Below are 12500 nucleotides of genomic sequence, written 5' to 3' on the forward strand. Positions count from 1 at the left end.
ACCAATAGAAAGAATAAGACAAGAGAGTGGGAGGGAGGGAGGGAGGGATGGAGAGAGGGAGGGAGGTATGGAGAGATGAATAGAGAGAGGGGTGAAAGAGATATAAGAGGTAAGAGACAGAAACCCATGCAGTGTAGTATCACACTATTCCAGTATTATACTAATACAGCAGCGGCAAGTATTCATATTCATTAATTTACTAGTATGATTCTATATGTGCTATATATTATATATATATTATGTCATGGCCATTTCTGTTTTTTGTTAAGCGCACTCAGACTTGCGATTTTGGATACGCCTACCTAAGCGCAGGTGCAGGTATTTAGGTGTGGCATGGTTTGGTGAGATATAAAGATTTTACCATTTAACACATGCAAGCTTCGGATAACTTTGTTGGAACTTTGTTGGAAACCTTGGAACTGAAGAAAAACAGTGAACTCTTTCGTTGGAATAAACCTGAACAACCTTTTTTGGAAAACCTGTGTTTGTGCGTAAATCTTAAAGCTGAAACCACGCCACCAACGGCCTTTTAGTTTGGAACTTTGGAAATTTGGAAAAGGCCGATACATTAAGTAAAATCTTTTTCGTTTGGACATTGAACTTGGAAGACATCGAATTGAAGTGGATTATCAATTGGAACTTTTCTGTTGGATTATTGGAGTTTTGAAGTCGAATAGAGAAGACGCCGAAAGTCGTGAGGATCAGTGCTTATGATGACTGTTTTAGTTGGTGGACTCTTTTGAACCGTAATTTAAAGACTTAAAAGAAGACAAAGTAAAGACTTTTTTTGAAAACATTCTTTGGATTTTTGTGGAAACAAAGTTTTAGTTGGAACATGATGCAGGAGGAGCAGGCGGAGGATCTAGGAAAGGAAAGGGAACTTGTAAGTTTAATTAAGACGCGAAGTGGAAAACTCGGCGCTCTCACAAGAAAGCGGAACGAAATTCACACATTGATCGATAATGGAGAGAATATCACTGTCATTGAAGAACACATGGAAGTTTACAATCGTTTTCTGGCGGAGTTTATGGACGTACAAGGTGCTGTGCAAAGTGTATTGAACGAGGATGAGAGAGAATCTGACCACACTGACTGGTATGAACCCAAATTGATAAGCTGCAGAGAATTTATTGATGACACAGAAGCGTGGCTAAAACAAGACGCCTCGCAGGATGCCGCTAATAAGGAAGTCGCTGTGGAAAATGTCTCTCATGCTGCATCTCGCAAAGGTGATGACGTAGAGCCCCACGATAGCTAGTTCATCCTCTGCCAGTAGAAAAAGTAAAACCCCTTCCGAGATGGAAATTCAGGCCGAGCTGGAGCGCGTAACTCTGCAAGCGCAGGCTGACGCGTTACAAGAAAAACACGCGCTTGAACTTGAAGAGGCGCAGTTGAAAGCCAAAAGAGAAATGCTGTCTGTTCAAACTAATTTGGCCATTGCAAAGGCGAAATCACAGGTGTTTAAAGAACAAGAAGAAACAGAAAAGTTGAAAAGTCTAGCGTTCTCTAGAGCCTCCACATCCACACAATTCATACTGCCTGGACCAGCTAAGAAACAGACAAAATTGTCACCCGCTCCTGTACCCTTGACTACTGTTGGACCTACTACGTCAGTTGCTCCCCCCATACACGCAAAAACCAAAGCAAAAACCCGTCATCTACAGCAAAGTGCGGGCAGTAATGATGACCAACCCGATCTGGCTGAAGCAATGCGCAAGCAAAATGAGATTACTGCTATGCTGATTAAGCAGCAGAGACAGTCGCTTTTACCACCCATTCAAATACCCGTTTTTGATGGTGACCCCCTGCAATTCAGATCTTTTATCAAAGCATTTGAACAAGGCATTGAGAGCAAGACAGATGATATGCAAGACAAGGTTTATTATTTAGAACAATTCACATCTGGGCAACCAAGAAAACTGGTGCAGAGCTGCATGCATATGAGCCCACAAACAGCATTTGGAGAGGCTAAAAAAACTATTGGAGTGGAACTTTGGAAGCAGAGTAAAAATTACAGCTGCATTTGTGAACAAGGCATTGGATTGGCCAGTCCTGAAAGCAGATGACAGTATAGGTGTAGCATTAAGATCATACACATTCTTCCTAAGAACTAGTTACAACACAATGGAGGATGCCGGATATCTGGATGAAATGGAAAACTCCTCACACATGAAGGTGTTCGTCTCCAAGCTGCCGTTCAGGCTGCGTGAGGCCTGGAGGATGAAAGTTTACAGCGTCAGAGAGGATAAAAAACTAAGAGTGAAATTCAAAGACTTACTTGACTTCCTGGAAAAGAATGTGAAAACTGCAATGGATCCCGTCTTCTGCGAAAGTCAAAACTCAAAAGCAAAGGTCACAACACCACCAACACCCGGGTCAACTGGAAAAGCCAAAGGCAGCGGCTTCGGCAGCTTCGCCACCTCTGCTGCTCAGGTGCCACATCAGAGTGACATGCCCAACGCTGGAAATGCAGGTGAAGTTCAGTGCTTGTTTTGCAATGAGAGCCACGTACTGGACAAGTGCACAACATTCAAAAAGAAACCAAACAAAGAGAAAATTCAGTTTTTACGGAACAAAGGTGTGTGCTTTGGATGCTTAACGCCAGGCCACTTAAGCAAGAACTGTCAAGAAAGGCTGACATGCCGCACCTGCAGTAAGAACCACCCAACAGTTCTGCACATCGAACCAAACCCTCAGAGCACCCCAGCTAACCATGAAACACAAACGGTCTCCAACGCACTTGTGTCCTTGGACTCTGAAAGCGATACTGGGGCCGGTTCTAAGGTATGCACGCTGTCTGTTCTACCTGTCAAAGTCAGATTAAACCAAAGCGCAAAAGTAATTGAAACATATGCTTTCTTGGACCCAGGCAGCTCAGCAACATTTTGTACTGAGTCATTAATGACCCAGCTGAACGCACCTGGACAAAAAATGGACATACTACTGAAAACGATGGGGCAGGAGAAGTATGTGAGTAGTCATAAGATCTCTGGCTTGGAAGTAGCTGCTTTAAACGACAACAGATTCTTGAGACTGCCAGATGTGTATACTCAAAAGGTAATCCCTGTCACGGAAGACAACATACCCAAAGAAGAGGACCTCAAAAGATGGCCTTACTTACAAGAAGTGGAATTGACGCCCATTAATGCAAGCATTGGACTGCTGATTGGTGCAAATGCACCTAAAGCACTGGAACCCTGGAAAATAGTCAACAGTGAAGGTACTGGTCCTTGCGCTGTACAAACTCGTCTTGGGTGGGAAATTACGGCCTGCTTGGACAAGAAGATGGCGACGCCAGTGTTGCAGCTTCTGTACAGGTGAATCGCATCTCATTAGGAAAACTGGAAGAAATGTTGATTAAGCAGTGTAATCAAGATTTTGTCGAACAGCAAGAGATAAGATCACTGTCTAATGTCTGTCAGTGGAGACATGTTGGCTCTAAGATGAACCCTGCAGACGCAGCTTCGCGAGGCATGAAAGTTGGAGCCTTCCTAAAGTCCTCAACCTGGATCACTGGTCCTGACTTTATCGGAAAAGCCGAGTGTGAGTGGCCTGCAAGCGTGGACGAAGCATCGCTGCATCTAGATGCTGACCCAGAAGTGAGAGAGGAGGTCCTTTCCTTCGCAGCACAGGCTGAAGAGGTATGTCCCACCACTAAGCTGCTGCTGCATTTCTCTAGTTGGACAAGGCTCAAGAGAGCTGTGGCATGGATTATGAAACTGAAAGAAAAGCTAAGGATAAAGATAAAAGAAAATGCACATGTGGGCCTAGATTATTTTGGGCCAATAGAAGTAAAGAAAGGCAGAAGCCTAGTTAAAAGATATGGAGCCCTTTTTACTTGCCTAACCTGTCGCGCAGTACACCTGGAGGTGGCGCATTGTCTCAATACAGATTCCTGTATAAACGCCATCAGGAGGTTCATCTGCCGCAGAGGCCAAGTCAAAGAAATCCGGACGGATAATGGGACCAACTTTGTCAGTGCAAACCGTTTATTCAAGAAGGATGACCTGTACGCTCGGAGACACTGGAGGCAAGTGCAATACAACGCTGACCTCTTCTGGAAGAGGTGGACGACCGAGTACCCCCCTTAACTGCAAGGGCGGCAGAAGTGGAACAAAGTTCACAGAAACTTCACAGTTGGTGACATCGTGCTTGTGGTGGAAGAGTCTGCACCCAGAGGTGCGTGGCCCATTGGGCGCATCACCGGCACCATGGCAGACTCCAAGGGGTACGTTCGACGGGTCCGTGTCAAGACACAAACCAACGAGTTGGAAAAACCCATCACCAAGATCTGCCTCCTGGTGGGGGTAATGTAAGGGGCAACAATGAATGTTCGCCTCCAACAGAGTCATGTTTTTGAACCTCTGACTCTACACATTTACTGATGCTCACTCACTGATTTAGTCTGTGTCGCAATAGGCGTCACAACCTTTCTGCTGAACCTTCACACAGTCCATAAGCACACAGAACACATACACACAGACCATTGCATACACTCGTAGCCTTTTTTCCTTTCAAGAAGAAGAAGAAGAATTTTTTTGTTTACGGACTGAAAACCATTTTTTGCACTTGAGTATGAACTTTAATACCACTGCACAAAAAACAACCACAAAAAAAAAGAGAAAAAAAAAAAAAATGTTTGAAACCTGAATTGTAAATACTGTAGGTACATATGTAAATAGCATTGAGTTATATGTAAACTTACATTTATCACTGTACTTGTAATGGCCATTCACTTGTATATTGTATATAGATTTGTAATTGCTTATTGTTCAAGAATTAGGGGCCGGAATGTCATAGCCAGGGCTTTGAACCAGAATTTTTTCCCAATTGGTTCGTTCCGATCAGAAACAGTATTTTAACGTTTCCGGTTTTCGTTCCAACCCTAAAATTGACGTTCCTGAACCGGTTAGAACAAAAAAATTAAGTTCCTGAACCGGTTAATAGCGTTCCGTGTCAGCTGTGATACATACAAATAAGTAGGCTGATCATTGGGACTTTAAAATAATCTTATATGTCTCTATCCTGTCATTAAACATTAAAAAAGCACTATAGGCTACATTATGTAAGCGGCAACTGTAATTCTGACATTTTGTAAGTATTATACATGAGTTAAGACAAGGAAAATATATGCTATGATGTTTAATGGGCAAACAAAACCTCGTCAGGGCCCAATCAGTGCATTTTTGTCAACAGAGACAATACAAATATTACAAAACTACAATGGTATCTACATACATCCCTCAATGTTGTATTTGGATTTGTTAGTAGCGGCGTCAAATGAATAATGTTGCCGCATAGGATTCTCGCAATGTCTTCCCATCTGAACAAAAAAGTTAAAATTCCAAATATGAGAACTACCGTATTAGCCTACGTTTTAAATAAAGACTTAACAAATTAGGGTCGGTTATGCTGGGCAATAGCAGGGTAGTCTACTGCCAATGCTAACTGTCCAACTTAGCTATAATTTCATTAACTTGACCCTGCAGATTTTTACAACAATGCATTGGAAATACGTAGCCTATCTTATAGAATTCCTATTTAAAAACAAACATGTGTGAGATACTTGGTACAATATTTACCTCTTCTTAAGATTGAGTTTGAGAGACTGGTGGCTACAGCTTGTGCATAGATTTGATCCGATAAGGCTACCAGCTGGCGGCGCGCGGCACGGTTCTCTAGTATCTAAGTAAACGACCGGAAGAGAACATCACCAATCATATTGCATTTAGGAATCTTGTGAAAGAACGAAAAAATAACGTTATTAACCGGTTACCATTATTTTAGGTAAACGATTCTGATCCGGAACATATATTTTTTTTTAAGTTTCTGGTTTCGTTTCTGTTCCTAGCAAAACATCAAAAGTTTCTGGTTTTCGTTTTCGTTCCGTGAACCGGTTCAAAGCCTTGGTCATGGCCATTTCTGTTTTTTGTTAAGCGCACTCAGACTTGCGATTTTTGATACGCCTACCTAAGCGCAGGTGCAGGTATTTAGGTAACGCCCGCCACTCTAAATTAGTGTTAGAATCAATGTCAGGCGGCGTGGCATGGTTTGGTGAGCTATAAAGATTTTACCATTTAACACATGCAAGCTTTGGATAACTTTGTTGGAACTTTGTTGGAAACCTTGGAACTGAAGAAAAACAGTGAACTCTTTCGTTGGAATAAACCTGAACAACCTTTTTTGGAAAACCTGTGTTTGTGCGTAAATCTTAAAGCTGAAACCACGCCACCCACGGCCTTTTAGTTTGGAACTTTGGAAATTTGGAAAAGGCCGATACATATTATTTTATAGTCCACAAGAAGATCTCGTTCTTCTCTTGCGGCACAGTAGAAAATGGAAAGGATGTGCGAGTCAAGTACTAATTAATTTCGCCAAGATGGCAGCAGAGACCCCCCGTGTATGAATTGCAATATTTGGGCGAAATAAGTCACTATGTATCGCAGAATTGAATTGTCAAATATAAAGAAAAGCGGTAATGTGGTATCGTGGCCCACATTTCACAACAGTATGATCGCCTCGTCTCCGTGGTGATTCCTGCCCCTAAGAAATCTACAGACAGAGTGGAGAAATACAGAGAAGGAGAGCGAGAGAGAGGAGGCCATGCTCTCAGAGAAGGAGAGAGAGAGAGAGAGAAGAGGCCATGCTCTCAGAGAAGGAGTGAGAGAGAGAGAAGAGGCCATGCTCTGAGAGAGAGAGAGAGAGAGAGAGAGAAGAGGCCATGCTCTCAGAGAAGGAGAGAGAGAGAGAAGAGGCCATGCTCTGAGAGAGAGAGAGATAGAGAGAGAGAGAGAGAGAGAGAGAGAGAGAGAGAGAGAGAGAGAGAGAGAGAGAGAAGAGGCCATCGCATCTAAGATGTCTGCTGCTCCAGGCCAACTCTGAATATCCTGCATTAAGCCCTGTGTGCCGGGTTTATTTAGATTGTGTCTATATCTAATGTACCATGGTTTCTGGGGACAGCAATGCATTCAATGCACTTGCATACTTTGCATAATAACTTGCATTGCATAATACTATAATATTTCAGCCATGTGTTTAAAAAGATCAAGCCTAGCATTAGCATTAGCACTAGCCTGAAATTAGCTCAGAAAACCCGCAGTGGTCTGCCTACTGCCTCCCTCATCAACCAATCACAGTCGCTCTCTGATTCGCCAGCACCAATCACAGTCGCTCTCTGATTCACCAGCACCAATCACAGTCGCTCTCTGATTCACCAGTACCAATCACAGTCGCTGTCTGACTCACCAAAACCAATCACAGTGACTCTCTGAATGAAGGCTATGAGAGCCAATTAAGGACATAAGAGGGGTGTGTGTGTGTGTGTGTGTATGATGGGAGTGTGTGTGTGTGTGTATGACAGGAGAGTGTGTGTGTGTGTGTATGACATGAGTGTATGTGCGTTCTATGACGGGAGTGTGTGTGTGTGTGTGTGTGTGTGTGTGTGTGTATGAGCTGTCTACATCCATCTCAGTGCAGCTTACTGTCAGCGCTTTAGTCGGTGTCATAACAAACAGTAAGTACTGCGCCATAAACTCATTACTGATAAGTACAGAGTAATGGCAGTAGAAAGCTTTATGTAGTGTGTGTGTGTGTGTGTGTGTCTGTGTGTGTGTGTGAGTGTGTGTTTGACTGTGTGTAGGTGTGTGTGTACAGAGTATTGGCAGTGGAAAGCAGCTCGGCTGACATATTTATGACCTCTTAAATACACCAGCATGTGGGCTTTATGTAGTGTTTGTGTGTGTGTGTCTGTGATTGTGTGTGTAAGTGTGTTTGAGTGTGTCTGTGTGTGTGTGTGTGTGTGTGTGTGTGTGTGTGTGTTTGTGTGTGTGTGTAAGTGTAAGTGTCTCTGTGTGTGTGTGTGTGTGTGTGTTTAGGTTTGTGTGTGTGTGTGTGTGTGTGTGATTGCACCATTGTGTGTGTGTCCACATTGCACCATTGTGTGTGTGTAGGTGCTGATGAGGCAACACTATCTGCCTCTTGAGACTTACTGACCACACACACACACACACACACACACACACACACACACACACACACACCACACCAATCAGACTCATGAGTGTTGTCCAGCTATGGGTCTGGCTCTGCTGTTGTTTTAGCACTTTAGCATCTAGGCTTTCCAGGAAGTGATGATGCAACAGCTGCTGTGAGCATCGGTGGATGCATGTCAACACACAAAGGTGAAATCACGCACACACACACACACACAAACACACACACACACACACACACAAACACTGTGTTGCCCCAAGCTGGGGTCCAACTTGGGCTAATTGTTTGTGAATTCCATTACCAGGCCCATACAGGGCAGGCTCTAAGACCCTAGGGAGGTGTCCTGGGGACTAGGCAGGTTGGGCCATCCCCTAATTGGAAACACAGGGTCAAATTGTCTGACTAGTTTGGCAGTAAGCAGCAACTAGTCAGACAAGGGGTCAAAAATTCACTGACAAGCAGGACTGGCGAATAGAGAGAGGGGAAAGATGCCAGTAACACTGGGGGAAAGTCGGTGGGTTGGCCTGTTTTCAGTTATGTTTGACTACCTGAGTTTGTAAAGTTTGAGTTAATAAATTGACCTTTTTTGATGAAAAACACCCTCCTTGTATCCTTCTGAATGCTGGGCATTCACAACACACACACACACACACACACACACACACACACACACACACACACACACACACACACACACACACACACACACACACACACACAGACGCACTGGCTGAATATCAACACAAAGCAGCATTAGAGAGGGAAACATCAACTCATCAAACATACACACTTCTTTCAAAACACACACTACTTTTTAAACACACACAATTCTTTTAAAACACACACTTCTTTTAAAACCCATACACTTTTTTCAAAACACACACAGTTCTTTTAAAACACACACACTTCTTTTGAAATACACACTTCGTTTTAAACACACACTTCTTTTAAAACCCATACACTTTTTTCAAAACACACACACTTCTTTTGAAACACACACTTCTTTTAAAACACACACTTCGTTTTAAACACACACACTTCTTTTAAAACACACACACTTATTTTTAGACACACACTTCTTTTAAAACACACTAACTTATTTTAAAACACACAAACTTCTTTAAAAAAACACACACACTTCTTTCAACACTGAATTAAACATCCTTTCCTCCACTGCTAAGACTCTGTGTTGCCTACACACACACACACACACACACACACATTCTTCCCATCCTCCTCCTGAACCACGACTTCAACTGAAGCTGAAGGCCTACATCTCCTTCATATGAAGAGTCATCCAGTCAGGCCTGTCAGCAGCAGTCCAGCCCAAAGCTGTCCATTTCAGAGACACTGATGGTGCAGTAAACTCTTTCTGTAGCGCTGACCTCTTTCGTCACTAGCAGACGTCAGACATCAGGCCATTCTGTCCTTACACACCCCATCCATGACTCATTCATTCATTCATAATTCATCACTGGCTTTACAAGCGTTTGATCTCCATAAGACATACTGCACCTCACTCAGCCCATGAACTGCATCCAGACCACTGCATCCAGACAGCTCTCCATGTTCCACACAGCTGGACAATACTCAGTAGCCTGATTATCACACCTATGATGTGTTTGTGTGTGTGTGAGTGTGTGTGCATGCATGTGTGTGTTTGTAGTACCAGCACTGCATTATGGCAGCGCTTTAAGATTAAAACTCCTCTAAAGGCAACCTCACACACATTCAATTAGATGATATCAGAGGAGACAAGGGGCTCTTCACACCGTTATTTCACACGGACATTATGTTGGAGAATGAAGCCTATACTGTCTCACTGTCTCACACACCCTACACTGTCTCACTCACTGTTTCACTCACCCTACACTGTCTCACTCACTGACTGTCTCACTCACTGTCTCACTCACCCTACACTGTCTCACTCACTCACTGTCTCACTCACTGTCTCACACACCCTACACTGTCTCACTCACTGTTTCACTCACCCTACACTGTCTCACTCACTCACTCACTGTCTCACTCACTGTCTCACTCACCCTACACTGTCTCACTCACTGTTTCACTCACCCTACACTGTCTCACTCACTCACTGTCTCACTCAATGTTTCACTCACCCTACACTGGCTCACTCAATTTTTCACTCACCCTACACTGTCTCACTCACAAGCTTTTCTCCTGCTTATGAATTTCAGACAAACCACAATGCAGTTAATATCTATCAAACCTCCAACTTCACCCCCCAGGACCCCATCACCCCGGTTCCCCACTCCTTTGAACTGAAAGCTTCCCACACACTGATCAACTATTAATTTAAAACCCTCTCAAACCATCTTGTGTCTTTAGTTCATGTCCCTCTCCACACACACTAAGGTCCCTCCCCCTCACATGTTCTCAGAGTTCTAAGCATGCTGTGCGGCACGTGGAGGTCTATACTTAGAACACAGAAACAAGATGGTTCTGCAAATTTAATGGGACATAACCCTCAGGCATGCTTAAAAGAGGGACTTACATGACCTGTCTATTGCAACAGTGTGTGTCTCTGTATGTGTGCGTATGTGTGTGTGTGTATGGTGTGTGTGTGTGTGTGTGTGTGGTTTTTTTTTTGTGTGTGTGTGTGGTTGTGTGTGTATGACTGTGTGTGTGTGACTGTCTGTATGTGTGTGAGTGTGTGTGAATGATGACTGTGTGTGTGTGTGTGTGTGTGTGTGTGTGTGTGTGTGTGTGTTTGTGTGTGTGTGTGTGTGTGTGTGTGTGTGTGTGTGTGTGTGTGTGTGTGTGTGTGTGTGTGTTTGTGTGTGGGTGTGTGTGTATGACTGTGTGTGTGTGTGACTGTCTGTGTGTGACTGTCTGTGTGTGTGAGAGTGTGTGTATGTGAGTGTGTGTTACTGTCTGTGTGTGTGTCTGACTGTCTGTGTGTGAATGGCTGTATAACCATTGTACAGTTGTGCATGCGTGTATTTGCATGAATGTGTGTGTGTGTGTATGAGGGGTAGGGTGTGTGTGTGTGTGTGTGTGTGTATGTATATGTGTATGGGGGTATGGTTTGTGAGTATTTGTGTGTGTATGGGGTATCATCACCATGGAGACGACCAAATACGCCATGATTAATGTTGTGTGATGCTGGTCTGCTGCTCAATCTCCCTCTGTTTCCCTCCATTTCTTTCAATAACACTCTGTTTCTCTTCCTTTCTTTCAATTTCACTCTGTTTCTCTCTCTTTCTTTCCCTCCCTTTCCTTCATTCTCACATTCCCCCTCGTTCCTTATCTTCTCATTTTAAACTAGTGGCATGGACTGATTTGATTATAAATGTTTTTAAATCATTATTTTCAAAGCCTCCCTCTCTCTCTCTCTCTCTCTCTCTCTGTTTTTCTCCTTTTTTCTGTCTGTTTTCCCCTCCCCCTCTCTCTCCCTCTCTCCATCTCTCTCTCTCTTTCTCTTTCCGTTAGTTGGTGTTCTTCTTCTCTTGATGTCTCTCTTGTTCTCCTCCACCCTCATGTTCCCCCACCCTCATGTTCCCCCACCTTTGTGTTCCTCCACCCTCTTGTTCCCCCACCCTCGTGTTCCTCCACCCTCATGTTCCTCCACCCTAGCGTTCCTCCACCCTCATGTTCCTCCACCCTAGCGTTCCTCCACCTTCGTGTTCCTCCACCCTCGTGTTCCCCCACCCTAGCGTTCCTCCACCCTCATGTTCCCCCACTAGGGATGGGAACCGAAACCCGGTTCTTGTTTAGAACCGGTTCCTAATGAGCCGAATCTTTGGAATCGTTAGCCAAATTCAAAACCGGGTCTGTAAACGGACCTCTGTGCCGTTTGCGCATGCGCGAACTCTTCCTTTAAAAAATCAGACCGCAGCAGAAATGGCAACTAGACAGAAGCGATCTAAAGTGTGGCTTTATTTCACACAAATGCAAATATGGTCACTTGTTACGTCTGTAAAACATGTATTTCGTCAAAGGGAGGAGGTACATCTACTATGAATAAGCACTTGAGCACACAACATGGTATTAAATTACAAGATTGTCATGTTTTTGATGCCTGCAGCAGCTCAACTAACGACGGCGCTTCATCCCTAACTTACCAAGGTATACTCCTCAAAATGTTTTATCATAACGGTGTTACTCAGCAAACGTTTGCGTTGTCGTGTTAACCATAACTAAACTTAGCATTTAATTGCTTAACAGAATGGGCGATGTTGGACATTGTCATATAACGTAGGCTAGCTTAGCTGTAGAATCTTTTATTTTCAGCCGTTGGCTTGAGGCAGAGGCAGTGCTTGCCTCCCCTCTGTTGGTTCTAGAAAGTTTGCTGATAACACACGAGTAACACCGTTATGATAAAACATTTTGAGGACTTTTAAACCTTGGTAAGTCAGGGATGAAGCGCAAAAGACTCCGTTAATAATGGCGTTGCCTAGCAACGCGTGCAGCTCCCTAGATATGGATACGTTTCTCTTTCAATTCAGTGGCAGCAATAGTTACGTTTTAAATATACTGAGTGCCTA

At 43.7% G+C, this 12500-nt stretch overlaps 1 protein-coding gene across 1 annotated transcript in view; it reads right to left on the minus strand.

The window, feature by feature from the left end:
- The window catches only part of LOC308364023 (protein unc-13 homolog A), a gene marked incomplete at both ends in the record, with an annotated part of 101345 nt that overhangs the window by 63196 nt on the left and 25649 nt on the right, over positions 1 to 12500 (minus strand). The window lies entirely within an intron of this gene.

Source organism: Sprattus sprattus (genome assembly GCF_963457725.1).
Source record: "Sprattus sprattus genome assembly, chromosome: 4".
Lineage (NCBI taxonomy): Eukaryota > Metazoa > Chordata > Actinopteri > Clupeiformes > Clupeidae > Sprattus > Sprattus sprattus.